The following is a 20,701-nucleotide window of genomic DNA, read 5'->3' as shown; positions in this document are numbered from 1 at the left end:
CCCCGAATGATCTCGCCCAGCGGCTTCACATAAATATTGAACAATAGGGGAGAGAGGACCGACCCCTGAGGCACCCCACAAGTTAGGGGCCTAGGAGTCGACCTCTGTCCCCCTGCCAATACAGACTGCGTACGGTCGGTGAGGAAGGAGGAGAACCACTGCAGAACAGTGCCTCCCACTCCTAACTCACCGAGACGCCTCAGCATGATACCGTGGTCCACGGTGTCAAAAGCCGCTGAGAGGTCCAAAAGCACAAGGACAGAGGAATAACCCCTGTCCCGGGCCCTCCAGAGATCATTTACCAACGTGACCAATGCCGTTTCCGTGCTGTGTCCCGGCCTGAAGCCCGACTGGTATGGGTCTAGATAGATAGTTTTGCTGCACAAACTTTGTTAAATAGAATGACAGTAAAGTATAATATATATAGTCCTCAACGTACAACCACAACTGAGCCCAAAATTTCTATTGCTAAATGAGACATTTGTTAAGGGTATTTTGCCCCATTTTTCAATATTTCTTGCCACAATTGTTAATTAAATCACTGAAGTTATTAAGTTAGTAACATGGTTGTTAAGTGAATCTGGCTTGCAAAAAGTGATCACTTGAACCTGGGATACTGCAACCATCATAAATATCAGTTACTTGGCAAGTGTCTGAATTTTGATCATGTGACTATAGAGATGCTGCAACAGTTGTGTCATTTTTTTCAATGCCGTTGTAACTTTAACAGTCACTAAATGAACTATTATAAGTCGAGGACTACCTGTATTAACATAAAATGATATATCTGATATATCTAAATGTATATTAAATGCATAGATGCACACACATGCACATACATACATTCTATATCACTTGATCTGATATTGGCTGGAAGGTCAAGTTAGCCCTTGTCGTAAGCACAAGTGTTAATTGTATATCTGTATCTGAACAGAAAAACTAAAACTGGTCATCCAATTTGCAACTCAATATGTCATTCTAAATCTCATGCTGTCTAATGAATGCTGATTAATATCTTTAATTTAAATACTGTAGTGTCTAACTAATATTATTTATATACTGTTTGACATAACAGTAACTATTCACAAGCCTTGGTATTTAAATTCTGCTTCTCTTAGGTCTCCTATCAGTCAGTCTAAAGCTGCTCTACTGCTTCTATGATATTAAAAAAACTGAACTGAGAAGTTAAAATACATACTGCTTTAAAATAAATAAAAAAATAAATCTGTACCCTGCTGCTAGATAATATATAAACAGGTTATAAATAGATATTTCAAATATCAGCATGAAGGAACATTGTTATTACTGTGCCTTAAGAAATAACTTAGTTAATAATATTCTATAAGGAAGCTACCTTATAATATTATAACATAGACCCTTTATTCTGAGATCAGAGAGCAGTTATCAAACCTGGATATTTATGACACTTAACTTATATGTATTTATGGCACTTAACTTATATGTATGTGTGTGTATATATATGTATGTGTGTGTATGTATGTGTGTGTGTGTGTGTATGTGTATGTATGTATGTATGTATGTATGTATGTATGTATGTATGTATACAGTGCTTTTTTTCTTAAAAAAAAAAAGGTGCAGGAACTCACACACGTCATACAACCCGCCTTGCCTACCCTACAAGGTTCCATCCAAAAAAGGTGCCGGAACTCCGTTCTGGGCGTTCTATGCGAAAAAAAGCCCTGTATGTATATATGTTTTCCCAGTCAACAGTTTTTTTTTTTCTCTGTGGAAATTTGCCAATGGCAAAGCAGTTTTAAAGAGGGAGATGGAGAGAGGGAAAGAGAGAATGAGAGACAATAAGAGAGAGAGAGAGAGAGTTAGAGAGGGAGGGAGGGAGGGAGGGAGGAAGGGAGGGAAGAAGGAAGGAAGGAAGGAAGGAAGGAAGGAAGGAAGGAAGGAAGGAAGGAAGGAAGGAAGGAAGGAAGGAAGGAAGGAAGGAAGGAAGACTACGAGGGAAATTCACTTTCATATTTATATCTGGTATGGCTTTGGCCTCTTTCCAGTTCAACTGACTCTTTTTATCAAGGAAGATTCCCTGGGGGGCAGCATGATTTCAAAGAAGGATCTATAATATCAGAGTCCTGTGATTGTCTTTACTTTTGTGACTACTGAAAAAGGCAAAGAAAGGAAAACCTTAATTCCTTCTTGGGAGCAACATATTTTATTTGATACTATCTTGCTTGCCAAGCTGTTTGTGTAAGTGTACTATTATCCAAGTAGAGAACTCTGAATTTGCAAAGACCAACAGTCTCACCAGATTTCAACTGTTTTTCACCTTCAGTAAACATTTCCAGGTATCTACCATCTGCAGCCTTTCTGGCTCACTTTTTTATACCTATAAGTGATGAAAAGAATGAAGTATCCAAATCCAACCCTGTTGACACTGTTAGGTCAACATATCACATCAATCAGATATGTAACTTCTATACTTCATTCATCCAAGTTAATTACGATAGAGCAATCATTTTCAGACATTTGAAGCACAAAACAATAGAATTAAATCAACACAGTAGCTTCAAATAATTCATTATTTAATAATAATAATAATAATAATAATAATAATAATAATAATAATAATAATAATAATAACAATAACAATAACAATAATAATAGTAAAGTTGGAAGGGACCTTGAAGGTCATCTAGTCCAACCCCCTGCTCAGGCAGGAGCATATGGGCCAATATTTTCAGAACAAAAAAACATTCTCCTGCACCTCTCAGTTTTCATGTACAAAAAGAAGTTTTAACCCAAGTTTAATAAAAAAAATCATAAACCTGAACAAATCTATTTCTACCTAAGAGAAATATATACAGTAGCACTGTAAGTATATCAATTCCTGACTAAGTTAACCCAGAGTATAAAATCTCTAAGTGGTTTAAATATTTGATTTTAAAAATTGAGTATAGGAATCTAACTGCACTAGAGCCTTCAAATTAGGTTCTTTCACTATTATGAAATTTCTGCTGAAGGAACAGCATTCAGCTAAGATTTATGTAGGATTAGAGCAACCACCATTATTCCAGTGGCAGTTTTTCTCTTATTCTTTACTGGTCTTATGTACCTTTCAAAGGTTCAAGACAACTCAAAATTCAAGTTGTATCTTCCAGATAGACCAGTGTGAAAATATAGCACCAACATTTAATTTTCCAATTATAAAATAAAATATTACTTCCAGTGCCAAACAGACAATGCTTGATCTGTATTAGAACTCTTCTTGTATTTCTGCAATAAAACTGTACTAACCACTGCAATATTCATTTACTTTTTATTCCTATGCAAACAACTCTTCCTACTTATTCCTCTCCCAACATTTAAAAAATGCCAATAATATGTCTTGTACAAAGCATTTAGCAAGATTGACTCAACATTTTCAAAGTAATTAGATCCAAAGGAAACATCTAAGTCCTGATCTTGCAGAGTTATCCCCAGTCCCATAGTTTGAAAAAAGGAAAGATAATATAAGCAAGGCAATTTTAAGAAATGGCAGCTAAATAATTACTTTTCAATATTACCAGAGCAGATGACAAATAATATTGGGTTATCTGATGATACTTTTTATTTATGCAATTTCAATGCTAATCTGCATATTCAGTTGAAAGAATTGTAGGAATGCCCAATAAAATACAGCCTTTCAAATCAGTCTGCAAAAAGTTATTTGCCTACACACAAAAGCCTATCTACACATAGTGTATGCCAGCCATTTTTTTCTAAAGTTATCATGTGTATTTACATTACTGAAACACTCTCCATACCTTTGTGATCCTGAAAATTAACCAACTTTCCCGATTAAATGTTTTTAATACCAATTTTAGTTCATCCCAGAGATTTGCCCTTGCTTGAGTTCTGCATTATTCTTTCTTCAGTACATATTGAATTAAGGTAATTTTTAACCATTGTATTTGGTCTTTTATTTACTATTACTTCCAAATGATAGCACACCACTTACCGTATATGTCCTACTCGATTCATGGAGACATGATTGTTTTACTTTTTCTTTCACTGCTTCTATACAGATAGCATATTTAAACTGACATTGCAACTTCTTGCAACATTTACATTTACTTTTGTAAATATAGTTCTTGGTGTGTCCTGTTCTGCAAACCTTTTCCTTACAGAGCCTATAAATCGCTATGTATTTTATAAGCAATAAGATAGGCCACCTCTAAAGTCTGAGGTCACAGGCAGATTTTTGCTTCACAACTTCATTTCAATGGAAATGGTCACTTTACAATTAAATCAACAGGAAGGACTTCATATCTTAGAATGAGATAACGTCTCCAGGTATGACTAGGATATTATAGATAGCACTATCTCATTCCCCAAGAGAAATGGTATGTGTTAAATAAAAGTTATATAACTCACCTGCAGTTTTCCTTGAGTATTATGTGAGTGGTTATCACTGCTTTCTTAAAAGCTTTTTTTTTATATATAATTCTTGCCAAACCATAGAATTTCCACACTATACCAATTCACTTAGTAACCAGGAGGATCCTCCTTAAGTTTCTAAAATTAGCCAAGGTCAGGTGAATGCTGCCACCTGCTGAATACTAGCTTTAAATCACAAAAAAAAGGGACAAATCCTTTTTATTGCAACTATCTGGGGCCAAATCTTTCATTAATATTGATTCTTTTGGTCAACATGTAACCAAAACCCGCCTCAAGATTATTAATTGTGGGAATTAATAAGTTACTGATATTCTAGAGTTTGTAAATTGTTGGACCCGGGCCATATTTATTTACCAAATATTAATTGGTTCTATCCATTTCTCTTTTCCCCAAAGGAATTCAAATCAGCGTAATAAATATTCTCTAACAATTTTTTTCTTCCCAATGAAACTGTATTCTATCCACTCATTCAGAAAGTATTTCATTTGCAGAATGAAGGGTGCGTTGGAACTCCTCACAGCTATTTATGTGTAATATTTACCATTCCCTAAGACAATTCTTTCTTATTATTTTTGTCTATATACTGTGCCAGATCCTATCTTGATTTTGATTTGTAGTGTTTGCATGCTATTATTTATGAAACACCTAATGTCATTTGGAGTTGGGTGATGTTGAAATAAATAAATAAAAGACTGACATAATATGTGCGACCAGTAATAAACACTTATTTCTCAAAAGGTAAATTATAAAGGCTGCTTCCCATTATTGCTGTTACTTCCTCAGGATGCTGTCTAGCTTACCTTTGTGTTTTTCGGGCAAGTGGGCATATTTTGAAGGAATGCCCATTTTTATTTTCTAAGAATATTTATAGGGATATTTTGGACTATTATTCCCATAATTCCTTATCAATTATCTTTTGGCTAGATGGATGGATACTGAGGTCCAATGCATTCTACACGTGCCCTGTAAAATTGGAAGCAGACTGTTGACTCCAAACTACATATTACTAAAATTCTCATTGTATTTGTCTCTCTGTACCCTCAAGGTTGCCCAAATGGTGCATTATAGCATAATAATTTTTGAATAAAGTTAGCTAAAATCCACTAATTTAAAGAATACATAAAATTTTCAGGAAAAATTACTCCTATGGAACTAAAATTTCCTTGATCTTCAGATCAGTTTTATTCACAAAGTTGTGATCATTGCAGTGTAGCTATAGTCACATTATGACTGTGCATGTTGAACTAAAAAGTCATGAAGGCTGCAGTTCTAAATCCATTTACCAGATAGTTCATCTCTTATTGAATAATTAAATGAGAACTAAAGTGATATACACATGTGTGGGTATGTGTGTATGGACTGCTGTGCAATCAGCTTTTAGTTTGACATTTATGCCATTACAAGCAATATATTTGATTAACTTACAATATGCCAATCCTTATATTAATAGTCTTATGGTTGTTGTTACATAAAGTAAAATAGAATTTGACACACTCCAACAGTAAATGAGGGTGAATATTCTGAATCATCTTCTACAGTTCAAGTTCCTAGCAGCTGAGTAATATAAGGAATCTTTACAGTATAAATTTCACCATTTAATTAATGTAAATTGCAGCCATTCTCCAGAGAATGGCATCATTAAGAAATCCTCCAGGAGAGATTCCTAACCTGTATTGCCTATTTATATCTGAAAAATACCTTTTAAAACTGGCCCTTGCCATACTCATCAGGGTCTGCCTATGAAAGAAAGTCAACCAGTAACAGCTCAAAGATAAGATAATGGTAAAAGAGGGGAGATGATGACAGAGGTGGAGGATTTCCCATTCAGAAGGGGAAAAAATCAAATATTCCTGCGCAGGTGTCACAGCTAAGTTGTGTTAGAAATGGAGACAGTGCTGTTAACAGACCCAGATGATAGACGATATTAATCACCATTGGATAAGAGATGGGAGAGAAGCTGATGTGCAAACATCATACTTGAATCCTTTTTAAAAAGGTTTAATAGTAAGTATGTGTGTGCACATACACATGAATGTATACACATTCAGAGATGCTAGGCAGCTGATGAAAAGGACAAAGGCAGCTGCTGAGCTCACTCAACACCCAATCAGGAATGAAGGCTGAAATGGGAGGGGGGATTTATCTAATTTCAACATGGAACTTAACACAAGGCTATTAACTACTTACTCCATTCCCATCTCAACAAACTGAGCAAACACATACTTTTAATTGGAAACCTCAAACATATATAATAGAAAGAGGACTGATCATCATATTAAAATCAGAACCAGAAAAGCTTCCAGAAAAGTCACTTCCAGTGACGACTGAAACATAAATGTTTCTCTTTATCTCACTCAAGCGTGCAATATACTAAGTATATACTCCATACCTCAGCAACTCAGTTAGGGTGATATACTGGGGTTCTCTTACTTTAAAGGCAGAAACAAATACATTTGCTCCCTCTCCCTGAATCCTTTCCATCATGCAATCAAATATTTTCTCTGTCTTGAGAAAATTAGGATGCACTATAAGTCTGTTCAAGTTCCAACCAACCTGAGCACAGTGGTACCTCAGTACTCATCGTTAATTGATTCTGGGAGGCAACGAGTACTAAAAATGATGACTACCAAACAAACTTTTCTCATAAGAAATAATGTAGTAAGTCGCAAGGCAGCGAACACAGATAAGTTCTAGCCGGTGTATTGAGTACCAGACAAACAATGAGTACCAGGAGAAAATTTTCATATCAAAATGCATTGAGTTCCAAATTTGATTAATTTTGAAAGTACCTGTCCTATAATATATAATTTATCTGAAAATTCTCAGTGTAGCAAAAATAAGCATTTTGCTGAAAGTACTTAGACAAAGTATCAGAGAAAGTGTATTTTGTGTGTCTAAACTTCATAACTGTAGAGTCCAGTCTACAGCTTAATTGGGGAGGATTGGAGAAAAATAGAAGAGTCCCAATGCTTTGGGAGAACCTGATTTTATAGCAGCATAAACTTTTTAAAAATAAAGGAATTCTTGTAAAGGAATGGTTGAATCATAATTGCACATAATATTTAAAAACTGGCTTCATCATAAATTAAATAATGCTGTTATGATACTGAATTTGATTGATGTTATTTATTTTTCATCTCCAAACATTAAGGCTGAAAGCTAATGATTTCTAGGAAAATAAGCCAGGAACCGTAAGATTGGTTGAGCCTTGATTTCTAAAATAAAAAGAGAACTTATAAGTTGAAGAGAATATGAGCATGAAATGTTCTAATGTTGCTTTGCTCTTCACTTCAAGCCTAGAGCTCTTAAGGCAAAAGCTTCTATTTCAGAAGCAGCCTAAAGGAAGCATGCTAAAAAAAGGCTGTGAATATAAAATTGTTTGTAAACTTCTCTCAGTCCCCAGATAGTATATCACCAACACTTGAAGTATTTTATATATGTTCTAAACATTTTATAAAGAATATTGTCCTCATTTCTCTCTCCCATCCTGCCAGGTTGCCACTAGTCTTAGATTCCTCAGAAGCTCCAGTGCTGGAAGTATTATGAAAATGTACCGTAATTGTAATTTGCCTTTTTTGTTTTTATTGAGTTTTTTAATGAATTAGCCCATATACAATTCAGAATCTGTTAGCAATTATAAACCAATTTTATTTTTTTCCTTCTACATGTACTGTTTTGCACTCTCACATATTAAATCTCATCTGCCCATTCATTTCTTACAGACAAATCTTTCCTAGGATTTCATAATTCTGTAGTCTTGATTATATCATTCTGGCCTGCTAAAAGACAATTTATAAAACATGATTTTTCATACAACTTGGCTGAGTCAAGTATTCAGGTTTCTCCAAAATGATCCTGTATTTACACTGGTGAATTTTATTGAATATATTCCTATTTAGGATTGCCAGCATTTTCAAACAGAATTGGAAAAGCTTTCTGCCTGAAATCTGGAAAGTTACTTACTGGGAAGAGCAGCTCCAAATGGGTTCAAAACGTATATTTTGGACTATATTTGCTACTATACTTAGCATTGTGGCTAATAACAAAGAACATGAGAGCAACATTGTCTATTTTTGATATAAACAGCACAAACTACATGGATTAGTGGACTAACTCAATTTTAGATAAGACATAGAATATGGGAACTATTTTGGTCATTCAGTTAAGTTTATGAAAAGAACTAAAACTAAAACTAACCAAAAGTATAGTTCACAAAAAAGCACCAAAACTAACCGAATCTCTTATAGCTTTCAAAGGAAGTTTTTTTACTTAGCGAAAATCTAAATATGTTTCCCCAATGGATGTTCCAGTTTATTAGAAGACACATCCATTCAATAATACAGCTGATATACTTGGATAACTGATAACTATTAGGCTACCAAACATGTCCAATCACCTTGGATGGGCACTAGAAAGAAGTAATTTAACACCTGGTATGTAAAACAATAGAATACTGTAAAATGACTGCAAAAAAATATAGGTTGGTGGGGCTTCAAGGAGATATTGCGTTGGATGATAACACTACATATTTGAATACTTGGCTGTTCCTCACGCTCTGTTTGTGTTTTTGTAAACAATCAGATTACATCTATTCATCAATGTCATCTCACAGGAAGCCACCTATGAACAAATAGTCCCTGAAATTTCCTGTATAAAACAATAAAGACAATCAATTTATAACTAGAGCTTTGAACATTAAACATCTGCTTAAATGTGCAAGCTTTATGCATCTTTCTTACAATACAATACTACACATGTCTCCTCAGAAAGTCCCCGTAAGTTCAATGGCACTTATTCTTTAGTAAGGAGAGGACACATTAAATGTTGATTAAGAGTTATGTTGCCATATTTCAACCAAGAATTCATTCCAGATTCTGAGGAGCAATTGCAGAGAAAAGTATTCTACTACTAGCACATACTGATCTAAATTCTTTTACTGATGAATTTCCAAAAAGTTGAATTATTTATCTGTAGAGGAGTAGCCATTTCACTTATTTATGTGGCACATTTATATACCATGTTAGTCTGTTTCAACAAGAATCTTATGGCATCTTAAAGAATAACAGTGTTATTATGTCATACTCTTTTATGAACTACTGTAGAATCCAGTCCAGTTACCTGCCAATCTTAAAAATTAGAGCATTCATGGAAGGAAGATTTATTCACCAAGATACAGTATGTAAAGTTTCATGCTGCCAAAGTTAACCAAAAGCTATTTCCCAATTTATGCTTTATATTTTATTACAGGAAGAAGCAATTTAATGTCTTTCAATATATGAGACATCATGGGAGTTGTAGTCCAAAGCATTTTGACTATCTAACTGTTTATTCCTATTTTAGCTTGTATAGATTTATATTCATACCACAGAAATCTACACATACAATATGTACACAATTTTTAAAATCTTGTGTATAAATTTTGCAAGTGTTTGATAAATGCAAAGTATATTCTTCTGGACACATTATGTATTGGCCCTTTTTCTTGGAAAAGAAGGTTCCATTCAATAAATACTGAGGTATATAAATAAAAAGCGTGAGTAGAGAGAAACAGTTATATACATGAAGCTGACAGTTATATACATGGCATCCTTGAAGCTTCAGATCACAGTTCTATAGAGAACACTCTATCACTATTTGCTTTGGAAGATGTGGTCCTTTTCAAATTGAAATGAAGGAGTAAATTTAAAAATAAACTTTTTTTTCTTTTTCATTATTCAATTTGTTTTCCCATAAAGTTTATGGAGCAGCTACAATTAGATGAGTCCAAAATGCAAAGAAAAAAAACAATGCAAGGGAACAACTTTATCAGATTCTAAGAATCTATTGTCCCCAAGTTGTTTGGGGGTGGGAGGAAACTGGGAGCCTCATTAGTGTTTAATGAAAATGCAGGGAATTAAACATTTAATAGCACAGAAGCACCCGTAGTTAGCTTGTCCCCCAAATCCCCTGAACTATTACTCTTTGGTACAGGTTCAAAAATAAGACAAAGTCCCAGGGAAGGAGCAAGTAAGGCAATGTAGGCTGAAATATCTCAAAGGAGGTCTAGTACTGACTGCATTAATTCCACAGAAGTATGTTAAGGCATGCTGTACCTTGCTTTTGATTTTTTACAGCATGGCTGGGGAAGATAGAAGCAAACCATGGTATCTATTAGCTAACACACTTTTTATAAGGCCACTGTGTCCCTGCTATGCTGCAATGACAAGCCCAAAGGTGCAATGTGTAATTAATGAAGAGAGAGTGCTTGATATATATTGATTGAAGGCAAGCAAGTTAGTTTGGGATTCTATCTCTGGTGACACAGAGTTAGATGGCAGAAGCACAAACTCTAAACTAGAATAGCCTTAACCATTTTGCTGTGTAAAAAGGGAAGAAGTTTTATAATATTGCATAACTTGGTGGCTGGTAGTAATAAACAATAAAATATTTTCACCATAACCAGAATGGCTTCTCTGTCTCACCAACCACTCAATACAACCACATACTGAATATTTTGCAGTAGCAGAAGTTGCATTTCCCAGGCCCACAGGGTGACTTCAGATAAGCTTGAGCTGTCCTAAGCATTTTTATGGAACACCACAAAGGGTCCATTGAGATTGTAATCATCTTCATTTGCATTCGGATATGTCAGCCTTCTCCAAATATTGTACCTCTAGATAGGTTACTTGGCAAGTACCATTATTAGCAACTACCATGATTCCCAGTTTGTATGACCTATGCGAGCATTTCAATTCAATTTAATTATAGAAGGCACTAAATTTAAAGAGAGTTGAAAAAGTTACTGTATTCCAAGACTGTTCACCTGAAAGGAGAAATGGAGATGGAAAATAGAATTTTCAGTAAAATCTTCAGAGCAGTAAAATCAAAGAGCAAGGAAGAGAAAGAAAATTGAATATTTCATAGATTTATTTGTGGGGTTAATTTGGTAGTGAATACAGAATGTTTATTTTTGTTTCTTTTCTTGTAAAGAAAAGATGAATTTTAGACAGATTATACATCACATCTAAATTAATATAAAGCTGAATCACATATGTGCATCTTCTAAACTCCATATTAAAATAATTAACCTACTAGACATCCACACATATAACATAAAGCTTTCTTACTTTCTCAAGCAGATTCTTTCAACTATTAACATTTTTGAATTGTGAAAATGCTTACATTACATTATGATGGGTTCTTACAGATTTTATTTTCCTTGTTGATATCTTTATTGTCTTTATGATATTTTAACAGCTTTTTAAGCCACTCAGAAAATTCTAAATTATTAAACAGATTAAAAATAGTAAAAAGTAAAAAAAAAGTATTTTAAAGCATGTGTTCAGATAAAATGATTTAGTAAATTTGTATTAGCCAAATAATTTTGTTATCCTGAACACAAAACACAGTTTTATTACTGCAGCACAACAACAGAGTCCAGGACTAAGAATTGAAAATACAAAGAAAGATCTTTGCTCATGGATTCATTTTTGCTTCTTCATTTTGCAAATGCCACCAGATGGCACTCCATGGCTTGAAACCTAAGGGAGCCTATATAACAACTGAGTGCATAGTCATTATCTGGATTTGAATCAATTTGCTTCTTTATTTGAAAACATATTTAATTCCTTTTTGCTCATGACTCATTCTCAACTAATCTAAGATAAAAAAATTTGGTCAATGACAGACCCATACAGGGGTAGATGACTTGTTTTACTAACTGACTGCTGGTTCACACAGGAAACTGTTTATACCAACCTCAACTACTATTTTTTTCCAAATTCAAAACTACTAACTTATCAGTTCCAGTCCTATTGGAGAAGCCATAGACTGAAAGTTAAATCTTCTGTATGTCCAGAGCTTCTGCTTGCCCAGGTATGGCTCCATTGCAGACCTTTCCCAAGTTATACATAATTACTTACATTCTACTTATGTAGACATAGCATGCTTCTTAAGCTGAAATATCTCCACAAAGATGCAAAGAAATTTCCCACAGTCATGACAATGTATCTTCACATCTTTGGTCACTGTAATTCTGGGAAATACTATAAGCTGCACCAATGCATATTCTACTTCATGTTTCCATTTTTCTGTAAGCAATTATAGACTATGTATTCTGTGAATATTATGCTTTGATAAATATAGTAGAATGCAAATGAAAGTAAGATGATGGAACATAGCATGAGTAAACAAGCAGAAAGGTAATAACAATGCTGAAATTATGTATATTTAGAGAATTACATCTCATTTAACATTTGAGATTTTTCTAGCCTATGTCTTTAAAAATGTAGATTAATATACACCCCTCTGTCATTTAAAAGCAAAATACTATCTCTATTACCCATAGCCAACTTCTAGTTCCTCTACTCAAGTCCCAGTAAAATAAAGGGGTCCATGCAAATAGTGTGATATGTTCTTGCACAGTTCTCATTCACTCCTGGAAGATATGTGCCTGATCTTCACTTAAATAAAGAAATCTGGTTTCATAATTTCTCTGAATTTCTGAAAGAGTTTTGAACTGAAAAATACTTTCTTGTCTTGCAGAAGATGAGTAAGAAAGAGTTAATTAAAAAGAATTTTTCTCACTCCCACTTCTGCATTTCAATAATTACATAAAATGTCCATTAGACTCTTTCTTAGGTTAAGAAAAAAAATCATATTGATTGAGTTTATGCTTTTATGATGAACTGGTTCCAGCCAAGAATAAAGTTAAAAAAATCCTTACTCTGATTAAATATTTGAAAGTCTATACAAAAAAACAAAATTCTGCTTCTAACTAATGAACCCTCAAGTATCTCAATGGAAATAAAAGCTGATGATCCAGAATACATCTGCCTTCATGCTCAATGGTGTCAGTATCTTCAGATTTTCAGAGACTAATTTAACAATAATGCACATTCCCAAAACAGATTTACAGAAGTGTTATTGATACTGCAACTTAACACTCCTTACTGCAGCCATTTCCCTGAATTATTGGCTATCGAGAAGAAATGCAGCTGCACTTGTAAACCTTTTTCGCACATAAAAATGATATCGTGGCCTTCCATTCTGCAAGGCTGTAGTTAAAGGCTCTGTCAACATTGCCATTATAAATTACATCCCTTTTTGAACACATTTATGAACTAGAAAAACGCACACAGTTTCTCAGCAAGAATGGCTTGTAGGCCTCATCGGTTCCTAAATACCCATTTGAATGGTGCTGTTAGCTAGCTTTCAACACCAATATGTGTAAATCTTGGAACCAATTCAAACGTTATGGGGCAGCACCACCCAGGACTCAGCCAGCAAATCTCAGGCCAAGAATGTGCTCTCAAATGCAAAGGCTTATTCATGGAAATAAATGAAGTACTATTAAAAAGAGCAGCTCTGAGCAAATACAGAGTGCTTTTTTTCTTTCCAACTAATTTGTGTGGGTCCATGCAATTAGATATGGAATAAACAGCATCAAAGCAGAATATAAATTTCTAAGACCATTTTTTAAGAACCATGTCCTATCAGAGATACAATTCATGTGTAGAAAACTTACTTGAATTTGCAGATAATGAGTTTGTTTTTAGAAGGCATGACAAACAACAGGAGTTTTTGAAACAATGACAGGACAACTCTTTAACTCAAGCTTAGAGACAAAGATAATAATTAGATCTAACCTAAGTTAGTTATACTTATCCCACTGAAATCAATGGTCAAGTCTCTTGTGATTACGTTATATCCTACTGCAGCACGACTTAGTCAAGTTCAATTTCAAGTCATTCTTATCTGACTGACTGGCCACAGTTTTCCAAAATGTGATTGCTGCTTAATAGATACATGGCATGCATTGTCTCTGCTACATTTGGAATGTGAGCACTAGGCATAGAGTACACCTTGCGACTAGTGCGAAAGTAGCCAAGCTACATTTGGAGAGGGTGGAGTGGGAGGAGGGCAATCATTAGCATTTCAATTACAATCTTCAGTTGTATTATTTGCATTATTTTATTCAACTTTCTATGAATTTATCTTTAAGGGAATAGTAGCTCACAGTTTTTACCAAGTACTATAAAAATAGCTATAGAAGGTACAGGTACTGTAAGATAATAGCTGTAGATTCAACTCCTTGATTTTTACATATTTTTAAAGTAAGTTTTGTCCCAAAATTAAATAATTAATTTTGTATTTTAATCAATTAATTTGGAATGTATCGTATTTTCCGGCGTATAAGACGACTTTCTAAACCCTGAAAATCTTCTCAAAAGTCGGGGGTCGTCTTATACACCCAGTCGTCTTATACACCGGAAAATACGGGTATTCTATTTATTCCTTTACACATGTGGTATAGCCCAAACTCTATATTTTAACTGGAAACGTTGGGGGTTGTCTTATACACCCAGTCATCTTATACGCCGGAAAATACGGGTAATTAATTATTTTGGTACAAAATCAATCCAAAATTAAATATTTATATCCTGAATTATCCTATGTTGTCCATACCATAATAATAATTTTAGCACAAAAGTGTGCCTCAATAGAAATTAGTCAGTACAAAGAGGCTAGAAGTGAGCAGATTTTTCCAACTCAATGAAATTCCATTTCAGATATCCATCATTTTATTTCCTATTCATTCTTTTGAGGGAATGTGCTTATGTGAGATCCCAGCTCCACTTAGCACTACTCATGTAGACACACAGTCAGTAACTATATGAGATCCTTTCACTATTGATAGTTTTCTGAATCACAGAGAATTTTATGAATCAGAGAATCTGTATTTTAAATTAGCACACTTCGGTGAACAGATTTTAGTCCAGCAGTTCTCAACCTATGGGTCGCAACCCCATTTGGGGTCGATCGACCATTTCACGGGGGTCGCCAACAAGGCTGTCCGCCATTTTTTTCCCCTTTTCCGGCGGGTGCCTTATCTCCCTTGGGCTGGGCCAGCTGGTGGTCAGCCTGCTCCGTCTCTGCCGCTTGCCAGCTACGCCTTGGCCGGCGCAGGGGGCAGAACCACGCATGCGTGGCGCTCCCGGGCAGGGAAAGTCCTCGACTTATGACCGGTTGGGTAGTCCTCGACTTATGACCGGTTTAGTCCTCGACTTACGACCGGTTTAGTCCTCGACTTACGACCGGTTTAGTCCTCGACTTACGACCGGTTGGGGGTCACGGCATTAAAAAGGTTGAGAACCACTGTTTTAGTCATTGATATTTTTTCACAAGCCAGGTGGCTGTTGACATATGCAAAGAATCAGAAATTGAGGCAATGATTTTATCATCTTGCTTTTGTGCACTTGGGAAGGTGGGCACTGAAATAGTGAGAAAGAATTAAGACACTGAACAGGCTGTGGCTATGGGGCCTTGCAGCAGACCTATACTTTGAGAATCACTATTCTAGAGCAATATTATGGATGTGATGTCCATAAGTAAAATGCGCAACTGGATTTTAAAACAAAAGTCTAGACTTGTTTAATTGAAAAATTAAATAGAGAATTCACATGATACAAAACTAAATGCATCATACGCCAGGATCATCCATAAGCCAAATATTGGGTGGGTACTCTAATTGCTTTGTTAACAAAGATGCCTATTTACCCAAGAAAAGCAGAAGGGTAACATAGTAAGAGTATATTATGGGTGGGGGCCATCTTTATCACATTGCCTTCTGATAAATGCATGTTCTCTGATGGCACAATTGAAGTTTGAGTTGGTAAAATTAAGTATTAAATTCTTACAAAAATGCATAAAAGTGGTTTACCTAGCTCAGAGGTCAGCAAGCCACAGCTCTGGAGCCGCATGCGGCTTTTTCATCCCTCTGCTGCGGCTCCCTGTTCTCCGCCGCCGTGTGCAGTCCCACAAACAAAAGAAGTTTGTGGGACTAAAAAAAAAAGTTCTATCAATCAATTCCAACTTCTCATGGAAAAAAAAAGATCTCGCGAAGTTGGAATTGATTGATTTAGTCCCACAAACTTCTTTTGTTTGTGGGATTGCACATGATGGCAGTGGAAGTGACAGAGGACCATGTCAGAGCTGGAAAGAAGGTTAGAAAAGAAATGGTTTGGGAAGCAAGTGAGAGCATCTGGGCAGTGGGGGGTGGAGCAAGCTCTCCAGCTGCACGGTGGCAGAGAAATGCTATGGAGAAGGAGAGCAGGCGCTTTCCAGCTCCGGCGCTCCACTTGCCGCTTCAGTGGCTATGTGGGCAGAGCTGCGAAGAGGGCTTGGAAGGGGAGTGAAAGGGAAGAGGGTGGGTAGGCAGGTGAGAGAGGATCTGTCCCATGCCACCCCACTTGTTTTGTGCCCACTTTCAGCTGAGCCATGTCACCCCCATCAAAGCCGCTGCCAAGATGCTTGGCAGAAAACTCCCCATCCCAGATCGGACCCACACGGCACCTTCTTTCCAGCTCCGAAGTAGTGTGCAGTCCCACAAACAAAAGAAGTTTGTGGGACTAAAAAAAAAGTTCAATCAATCAATTCCAACTTCTCGAGATCTTTTTTTTTCTTCGAGAATTTGGAATTGATTGATTGAACTTTATTTTTTAGTCCCACAAACTTCTTTTGTTTGTTGGACTGCACATGGCAGTGGAGGAAGTGACGGAGGACTGCGTCTGAGCTGGAAAGAAGGTGCCACGTGGATCCGATTGGGGGCAGGAAGGGATGGTTTACTTCCAAGCATCTTGTACCAAGCCAGAGAAATGGGCAGGGTGGGGGGAGCTGCCAATGCTGCTACCATGAGGCTTGGCAGATCCCCCCTGAGCAGCCATGATCCCCCCCCAGCCAGCCAGCCACCATCGCCCAATCTACTCCTCGCCTGGCCGGCTGGCTGGCACAAAATCTCACTACTCTTCTCCTCCACATCCTTCCCACTCAAGTGGCCACCATCAGCTTGGGTGCCTCTGCTCCATCCGAGTTGAAGAATGCGGAGGTGCAGCAGTGGGATTTCTCTCAAACAATAAGAGCCAGGCACTGCTCGCTTGTGTGCACCTGCCTTATTGAGAGCAATCCCGTTGCTGCTCCTCTGCTTTCTTCAATTTGGACGGAGCACAGGCACCCAAGCTGCTGGTGGCCGCTTGAGTGGGAAGGATGAGAAGGAGAAAAGCGGTGAGGCTTAGTGCCAGCCGGCCAGGCGGGGAGTAGGTTGTGTGATAGGTGCAGCAGCAGGATTGCTCTCAAACAATAAGAGTTGGGTGCGCTGCTCACGCTTGTGTCCCCGCCTTATTGAGAACAATTCTGCTGCTGCAGCTCTGCTTTCTTCAACTTGGACAGAACTGAGGAACCACTGGTGGCCTCTTGAGTGGGGAGGACAAGCTTTGCTGCTACTGCTGGGCCACGCTTGGGCTATACCCTGCTGCTGCCTCCCAAACTCCACCTTCACCATTGGGAGAAGCAGCTGCAGAGCGTTCCATTCAGGGAGGGAAGCAGCAGCGGTGGAACGCTCCATCAGAGGGGGGAGAAGCAGCAGCGGCAGAGCGCTCCATGCGGGGGGGAAGCAGCAGTGGTGGAGCTTCCGTCAGAGGGGGAAAAGCAGCAGCAGTGGAGCACTCCGCCGGAGGGGGGGAAGCAGCAGTGGCAGTGAAGCGCTCCATTGGGGGGCTGGGGAGAAAGCAGTGGCAGCAGGGCGCTCTGTGTGGGGGAGAAGCAGCAGTGGTGGTGGAGTGCTCCATCGGGGGGAAGTAGTGGAGGTGTGGCGCTCCGTGCAGGGGTGAAAGCAGTGGCGGTGGAGCGCTCCATTGGGGGGGAAGCAGTGGCGGCAGGGCACTCTGTGGGGGGGGGGAAGCAGCAGGATTTTGTGGCTCCTGGTGTTTTCTTTTCTGTGGGAAACAGGTCCAAATGGCTCTTTGAGTGTTTAAGGTTGCCGACCCCTGAGACAGCTGATGATCTTAATTAGGTTAACATTTTCAGTTCTATAAACTCTAGGTATTTCCACCCAAAGCTATTACTATGTAATTATTTTGCCTAATTCACATATTTTTATTTATGTGGGGGTAGAGGAAGAGTGTAACTAATGACAATGTCTTCTACTTGTACTCTTTCTTTGCTTTCCAGATGTTCTTCCATCCTTTCCCTTGCATAAATGAAATTCATTAGGAAAGAACATCCAAAATATGTATGGTTTATGTAACAGGAGAATGATTTAAAAAAAGAGCTGCCCAAAGAATTAAGGATATAGAAATACAAAACGACATAGCTATGCCTAGTAAGATGGGTAACCTGAAATGGCTGAGCAAATACAAACATACTTTTTAAATAGACAGCTATTTGAAGTTACAACTGTCAAAACATATAAGGGAGATATTTACGCCAGCGAGATTTGAACAGCTTGACACAATGGTTAGATATGGGAGATTCCATTCTATACCCTACAATGAACGTCTCTACATTTGTGGAGCACCAGAAGTAGAAGACCTGGCTCACATCCTATTCGATTGTTGCCTGTATAAGAGGGAGAGAGACAGGTACCTCAGTCTATATACCAAACGAATGACCCATTGAGATCCCCATATCAAAACAATCTACCTTATGTTCCACCAGAATCTGAAAATAATATTTAACACAGCACAATACTTAAGCAAAATGGGATAGATTGCAGGGGTAACACCGAAATATAATTTTAACATATTTTATCTATATCTTAAATTATTGTATCCTATTCCAATTTTATTTTAAACTGTATTTTATTCCAATTTCATTTTATTTTATTCCAATTTCATTTTAAATTGTATTTTATCTAATTCCATTTTAAATTGTTTTTATTAAATTTTAGTAATAATGTCTCTGGGACTTAGCACTTTGATATGACCAAATGGCTAATAAATAAATAAATAAATTTAAAAAAATATGTATGGTCTATCTTTTGATTGGAAAAATCAATATACTCTGTGTCTTACCCAAAATGTTCTATTTCCAAACAAATAGATATGATTTTGATAGATTGATTCTGGGGCTGATCAACTTTTCATTTGAAATGTAATTGGTGTCAACACTCAACAGATATTTATGTCAATATATCACCTACCATTCTTTTAGTTTCCTGATTATTTAGTTGAGATCTAAGAACCTGGATAACAATGCTAATTTTTTACAATATACCTGAAGCACCTATCACTGAATCATTTCAAGACATTACTGGAACTTTTAAAAATAAGTTAATTCCTAATTCAGCCACTGCCATCAAGTAAGTCTACAGCTGAGCTAAATAAAGTTAAACTTGAAACCATGCTTATGGGCTTTTGAAATTCTGTTACTGGATGCCAATCAAAATACAGATTTCTGCCATACCACCATTCTTCCCATTTGTAAATCATTCTCAATGTAGTTCAAAACCAACCTGCAATTCCTCCAAATTGTTTTTACCATCTGCTTTTAAAATCATTTTCATGATGGTGTGTCTTCTGAGCCTTTTGGCTAAGATCAAGTGTAGCTGTCTGTATGTTTATGGGTTTGAAATTCATAGAGAACTGCAACGAATCGGTGTTCATCCCAATTAGTCAGTAGCTCAGTATGGAGAACGGTACTCAACCACTGTCACTCTTCCTGTAACAATCTTGCCAGTCACTGAAATACTATTCCTAGAGCTTCAAGTGATACACACACACACACACACACACACACACACAAAACCATGCCATTAACATGTTTTTGTCTAGATTTGCCTGTTAACTTGCAAACATTTCTCCTAACAGAGCTATTAAGATAGTGTCTGAAAGATAAGAATGATTTTGTTAAAAAGATTTGGCAAACACACTGAGAATCCTTAAAAATCTTTTCTCCATGGCACTAAAGCAATTCAGAAAGTATGTTTTCCCAATAAATCTTGGGGGGAAGTGATCATGCAATACTGGGATTCAACATTATGCAAGCACAAGCAATAGAACAAACTAGAGTCTTGAACTTTAAGAGAACTGATTTCAATAAACTTAGAGTTTGGGAAGGATTCCATGGATAAGAATCCAAGAAGCTTGGGAAACTATGAAAAGTAAGATTATAAAAGCCAAGTTTAGCATAATTCCAATGAAGAAGAAAAATAAGAGATCTCAAAAGAAACCAGCATGACTCCATGAAGAACTCTCTGATAAACTGAAAGACAAAAAGGACAAGTATAAAAAATGGAAAGATGAGCATATAAGGCAGAATATCAGCAAATAGCCCAAGCTATTGCACAGCAATTCCCCCGGCACCTGGATGAAACTGTCTATCTAGACCCATACCAGTCGGGCTTCAGGCCGGGGCACAGCACGGAAACGGCATTGGTCGCGTTGGTTAATGATCTCTGGAGGGCCCGGGACAGAGGGTATTCCACTGTCCTTGTTCTTTTGGACCTCTCAGCGGCTTTTGATACTGTAGACCACAGTAT

Source organism: Protobothrops mucrosquamatus, unplaced genomic scaffold (assembly GCF_001527695.2).
Source record: "Protobothrops mucrosquamatus isolate PMUCROS unplaced genomic scaffold, P.Mucros_1.0 scaffold10, whole genome shotgun sequence".
In the NCBI taxonomy this organism is placed as follows: Eukaryota; Metazoa; Chordata; class Lepidosauria; order Squamata; family Viperidae; genus Protobothrops; species Protobothrops mucrosquamatus.
This window is presented reverse-complemented; position numbering follows the sequence as displayed.